The following is a 6,662-nucleotide window of genomic DNA, read 5'->3' as shown; positions in this document are numbered from 1 at the left end:
CACCCACTCACACCACCACCCACTCACACCACCACCCACTCACACCACCACCCACTCACATCACCACCCACTCACATCACCACCCACTCACATCACCACCCACTACACAAAAGCAGTAGTGAAAATGGTGATACTTATCATAACACTTGTATCTGGCTTCAAGTATTGTTTAGTAGTGAGAGTTGGTGGCATGGCAGGAGAGATACAGCTGCAACACACGCACACATCATTTATGGTCCGCATAGTCAACAAAATATGAAAATCACTGTAGTCGCCCGTCTTATGGAGTAGAAGAGAGGGAGATACGTGATAATATGTAAGTGGAAGATGTCTGAGAGCCTGATCCGAAATCTTCACACTGTCATGACAACATACTGGAGTGAGAGATATGAAAGAATGTGTAAAATAAACCCAGTGAAAAATATAAGGGTACCAGGAGCACAATAAGAGAACGCTGCATCAACATCAGTGGGTGAAGACCACAAGATATCAAAAACACTTCCGGAGTAAGTGCAGAAGTGTTCAAAAGGAAATTGGACATATACCCCTGCCGAGTGCCAGGTCTTCCAGGCTGTGATGGATATGTGCTAGTAGGTCGACAGCAGCAACAGCATGGTCAATCTGTCAATCAAAGGACAAGCCTGGTACAGGGCCGGGCTGCGGAAGTAGGAAAACTCTCGAAACCCGTCAAAGGTATATTAAAGGTAAACCAAAACATGTGATGGTAGGTCCACTTGCGATGTCCTTCACTACCTCTGAAAGATGAAGATTTATAAACTATATAGATTTCCTTCTATAGATATTTATATTCCCGTCTATAGATAATTTAATTTAATTCCCTTCTATAGATACTTAGATTTACTTCTATAGATGTTTAGATTCCTCCCCCCCCCCCCTCCCTGCTGTCAGAAATTTATTGTTGCAGGTTAAGAGTTGTTATTCTCAGTTCGTTTCAGTTCAGTTGTATTAGATGTTTACCACCGTCCCCCAGAATATGACCCACAACAGTCACCTAACACCCAGGTACCTACTTACTGCTGAGTGAACAGGAACAGCAGGTGTAAGCAAACATGCCCAATGTTTCCATCTGTGCCGGGGATCGAACCAAAGACGTTCAGTGTGTGAGCTGAGTGCGCTTCCAACTAAACCACGAGACACCTAAAGATGTGACAGTATGATCTGCGCCCGTAATTCATTTCATATATAGATAATATACATGTACAGTATATAAGTGCTACACACATAGACGTATTCATATGTATTTTGGTTAATAAAGAGATGTGCCCCCTGTGAGAATCGAACTCACGACCCCTGGTTTACAAGACCAGTGCTCTGCCCCTGAGCTAAGGAGGCAGATGCTAGGTGTTCACATTCCCTACTATAGATACATTCTTTTCTATAGATACTACATTTCCTTCTATATATCTTTATATTTCCTTCAATAGATGCTTACATCCCCTTCAACAGATACCAATAGACTCCATGCACAAGCTAAGCCAGCAGATCACTGTCCAACACAGTACATAATTAAACACACACCAACATTGTTATACCTGCTAGCCTGAAGCCTCTCAATTATAATAATAGTAATAATAATAATAATAATAATAATAATAATAATAATAATAATAATAATAATAATAATAATAATAATAATAATAATAATAATAATAATAATAATCTATATTTCTACAAGTACATGTATAACGTATATAGACCATAGCTGACATCAGTGACATACTATACAGAAAGCCCCTTGTCATGCAGAGCATTTCTTGCATATTGGGTTAACATTGTCCTCAGGATGAAACCCACACCAGCCGACTAGCACCTACTTACTACTACGTGAACAGAGACAGCCTTACCGGGGATCGAACCATGGACCTCACTCTTCCAACTAATTCGACTTAAGCATAACCTGAATAAACAGAGTAATTTTCTTCATAATAAATAAGATGGTGGTTTATCAGGATAGGCAATGATGAGAGAGTAAACCAAAATGACCCATATACAAGTATTTACTATCATGAGGCAGGAGCAGACGGTGATTATTTATGCTTATTAATTCTATATTTTAAATGAATGTATTAATAATAAATTACGGATATTGCAAGAGGGCAGCGATAATGATGGTAACCTCAGGATAGTACTCAAGACTTGGTCAGAATTTCACTGGGAAACACTCGTTCAGACTCCCATACAGAGCAGTGCACCAGCCCAGCCAAGCTGCTCAAATACCTTTTCCTGTTCTTTTCTGTTGCCTGTGTACAGGCTTGTCCATCTCAACTGTGGCTGACTCGTGGAATCTGTGCTCACGGGAGACATATCTGTCAGTACTGTGTACTGCCGTGTACTCATACAGTAACCCATACACTCACTGCCTCCCTGCGTGAATCACTGACCGTTGTCACTGGCCGTTATGTCACTGACCGTTATGTCACTGACCAAGGTTAAGAATGACAGCCACAGGGAGGTCAAAGATTAGTACCTCTCGTTTCTCACAAACATGATACTGAAGACAGCCCAATACATCACACTCCATCCTACACACAACAACATGTGACGGTAGGTCCCCCATCCTACACACATGTGACGGTAGGTCCCCCATCCTACACACATGTGACGGTAGGTCCCCTATCCTACACACAACAACATGTGACGATAGGTCCCCCATCCTACACACAGCAACATGTGACGGTAGGCCCCCGATCCTACACACAACATGTGACGGTAGGTCCCCCATCCTACACACAACATGTGACGGTAGGTTCCCCATCCTACACATAACATGTGACGGTAGGTCCCCATCCTAAACATAACATGTGACGGTAGGTCCCCCATCCTACACACAACATGTGACGGTAGGTCCCCACACTACACATAACTAGTGGTGGTATCTCCTTCACACAACTGTCAGTTGTGTTACCTTCCTTCTGATTCCCACTGTACATCATCTCCCATTTCTGCCTTGTCAAATCTTTTCTCGTATTCCTGGATATAATTATGTCTTCCTGGAGTTCGTTCCGAGGGTCAGCTCCTCTGCGGTCCAGGTCTTGTATGTGGGCTCCAGGCAGGTGTCGTGTACTCTGGGATGAATCTAACATATACACTATATATGATTTTGTTTGGTTCTTTGTTGAGGTTCCTGGAAGCCACTCTCAAGTTTGCTTGGTTCTCTGTACCACTGACACTGTTAAGTTACGTGTATCTCCTCTATACTTCGTCAGGTATCTTTTTTTGTTCTACCTTTCTAGGTATTCGTAACGTGTGTACTCACCTATTTGTGGTTGTATGGGTTGATTTATAGCTCCTGGCCCCGCCTCCTCACTGAGTGCTACTAGGCCCCCGCTCTCTCTGCTCCATGAGCTTTATCAAACCTCATCTTTAAACTATATATAGTTTCTGCCTCCACTACTTCACTTTCTAGGCTATTCCACTTCCTGACAACTGTATGACTGAAGAAATACTTCCTAACATCCTCTTGGCTCATAGAAGTCTCCAACTTCCAATTGTGACCCCTTGTTTCTGTGTCCCATCTCTGGAACATCCTGTCTTTGTCCACCTTGTCAATTCCTCGCAGTATTTTATGTCGTTACCATGACTCCCGTAACCCTCTTGTCTTCCAGTGTCGTCAGGACGATTTCCCTTAACCTTTCTTCGTAAGACAATCCCCTTAGCGCAGGGACTAGTCTTGTTGTAAGCCTTTGCACTTTTTCTAATTTTTTGACGTGCTTGACCAGGTGTAGATTTGAAACTGGTGCTGCATACTCCAATATGGGCCTGACGTATAAGGTGTACAGAGTCTTGAACGATTCCTTACTGAGGTATCGGAACGCTATTCTCAGGTTTGCCAGACGCCCGTATGCTGCAGCAGTTATCTGGTAGATGTAAGCCTCAGGAGATGTGCTCGTTATTATACTCACCCCAAGATCTTTTTCCTTGAGTGAGATTTGTAGTCTTTGTGTGTGTGTGTGTGTGTGTGTGTGTGTGTGTGTGTGTGTGTGTGTGTGTGTGTGTGTGTGTGTGTGTGTGTGTGTGTGTGTGTGTGTGTGTGTGTGTGTATGTGTGTGTACTCACCTATTTGTACTCACCTATTTGTGGTTGCAGGGGTCGATTCACAACTCCTGGCCCCGCCTCTTCGCTGATTGCTACTAGGTCCTCTCTCTCCCTGCCCCATGAGCTCTATCATACCTCGCCTTAAAACTATGTATGGTTCCCGCCTCCACTACGTCACTTTCTAGGCTATACCACGGCCTGACTACTCTATGACTGAAGAAATACTTCCTAACATCCCTTTGATTCATCTGAGTCTTCAACTTCCAATTGTGACCTCTTGTGTCTGTGTCCCTTCTCTGGAACATCCCGTCTTTGTCCACCTTGTCTATTCCGTGCAGTATTTTATATGTCGTTATCATGTCTCCCCTGACCCTCCTGTCCTCCATTGTCGTCAGGCCGATTTCCCTCAACCTTTCTTCGTAGGACAATCCCCGTAGCTCTGGGACTAGTCTTGTTGCAAACCTTTGCACTTTCTCTAATTTCTTGACGTGCTTGACTAGGTGTGGATTCCAAACTGGTGCTGCATACTCCAGTATGGGCCTGACGTAAATGGTATACAGAGTCTTAAACGAATCCTTACTGAGGTATCGGAAAGCTATCCGTAGGTTTGCCAGGCGCCCGTATGCTGCAGCAGTTATCTGATTGATGTGCACCTCAGGAGATATGCTCGGTGTTATACTCACCCCCAGATCTTTTTCCTTGAGTGAGGTTTGCAGTCTTTGGCCATCTAAACTATATTGTGTCTGCGGTCTTCTTTGCCCTTCCCCAATCTTCATGACTTTGCATTTGGCAGGGTTAAATTCAAGGAGCCAGTTGCTGGACCAGGCTTGTAGCCTGTCCTGGTCTCTTTGTAGTCCTGCCTGATCCTCATCTGATTTGATTCTTCTCATTAACTTCGCATCATCTGCAAACAAGGACACTTCTGAGTCTATCCCTTCCGTTATGTCGTCCACATATACCAAGAACAGCACAGGTCCTAGGACTGACCCCTGTGGAACCCCGCTTGTCACAGGCGCCCACTCTGACACCTCGTCGCGTACCATGACTCGTTGTTGCCTCCCTGTCAGGTATTCTCTGATCCATTGCAGTGCCTTTCCTGTAATGTGTGCCTGATCCTCTAGCTTTTGCAGTAACCTCTTGTGAGGAACTGTGTCGAAGGCCTTCTTGTAGTCCAAAAATATGCAGTCGATCCACCCCTCTCTCTCTTGTCTTACTTCTGTCACCTTGTCATAAAATTCTAGTAGGTTTGTGACACAGGATTTTCCTTCCCTGAAACCGTGCTGGTTGTCAATTATACACTTGTTTCTTTCCAGGTGTCCCACCACTCTCCTCCTGATGATCTTCTCCATGACCTTGCATACTATACACGTTAGTGATACAGGTCTGTAGTTTAGTGCCTCATGTCTGTCTCCCTTTTTAAAAATTGGGACTACATTTGCCATTTTCCATACCTCAGGGAGTTGCCCAGTTTCAAATGATGTGTTGAAGATCTTTGTTAATGGCTCACACAATATCTGTGTGTGTGTGTGTGTGTGTGTGTGTGTGTGTGTGTGTGTGTGTGTGTGTGTGTGTGTGTGTGTGTGTGTGTGTGTGTGTGTGTGTGTGTGTGTGTTTGTGTACTCACCTAGGCACTATGCTAGGTACTATGCTAAGTACTATGCTAGGTACTGTTCTAGGTACTATGCTCACCCCAAGGTCTTTTCTCTTCGAGTCTACAGTATACTCTGTGTTCCGTCTTCTGGTTCCTTCCCCAGTCTTCATAACCTTGAATTTGCTGGGGTTGAATCCAAGCAACCGCTTATCTGACTAATCTTGCAATTTGCCCGGATCCATTTGCGGCCTTTTCCCATCCTCATGTGATCTGATTCTTCTCTTCCATTTTTATATCAGCAAAAAGGGATACAGCTGACACAATTCCTTCTGGAATATCCTTCACATAAACCAGAAACAGTACTGGCACTAACACCGAGTCTTGCGGTACTCCGCTTGTAACTCTCACCCAACCTGACATCTCTTCCTGGACAGTCACTCTTTGCCTTCTTCCTGTGAGGTATTCTCTGATTGGGGTTTTATTGACCAATCACAACCTCCGTCTCAAGTCTACCAACTACTGAAGATACGAAAGTTTAGACACATGTGCAACATCTGGATATCTTTATTGTAGACGTTACGCCATCCAGTGGCTTTATCAATACAGATTCTAGGACATAATAGGAAGACAGTAGAACTATATACAAAAGATGAGGTAATCAGTCCCTCAGCCTTGGAGTTAGTGTTCACAGCATCGTGATGGAGAAGAATCTGGAGCAAAGGCAAGAAGACTGGCGGTTATATAGGCGTCAATGGATAAGGACGTGTAGCAGACGAGGGTATAATCACTGGTAGGCGGGATTCCCCAGTGGAAGTAGGTCCTTCCCAAAGGGATGGGTTAGTTGTAGCAGCCGTGAAGGTCTTGTAGATGTCCTCTGAACCAAGATTTCATGATGTTGCAGTCTGACAAGTTGTGCAAGAAAGGTATAAAATACCGACAATGTGAAAGTTTAAACACATGTGCAACATGTGCAACATGTGCAACATGTGCAACATGTGTCTAAACTTTTATATTG

The 6,662-nt window shown here is 44.0% G+C and overlaps 1 non-coding gene across 1 annotated transcript; it reads right to left on the bottom strand.

Annotated features, from left to right (window-relative positions):
* Positions 1-1,281: 1,281 nt before the first annotated feature.
* TRNAT-UGU (transfer RNA threonine (anticodon UGU)) lies at positions 1,282-1,353 on the bottom strand. The gene has a single exon. It is a non-coding gene; the product is annotated as a tRNA-Thr (tRNA).
* Positions 1,354-6,662: the final 5,309 nt, after the last annotated feature.

The sequence above is a fragment of the Cherax quadricarinatus genome, chromosome 52, assembly GCF_038502225.1.
Source record: "Cherax quadricarinatus isolate ZL_2023a chromosome 52, ASM3850222v1, whole genome shotgun sequence".
NCBI classification, from domain to species: Eukaryota; Metazoa; Arthropoda; class Malacostraca; order Decapoda; family Parastacidae; genus Cherax; species Cherax quadricarinatus.
This window is presented reverse-complemented; position numbering and strand designations above follow the sequence as displayed.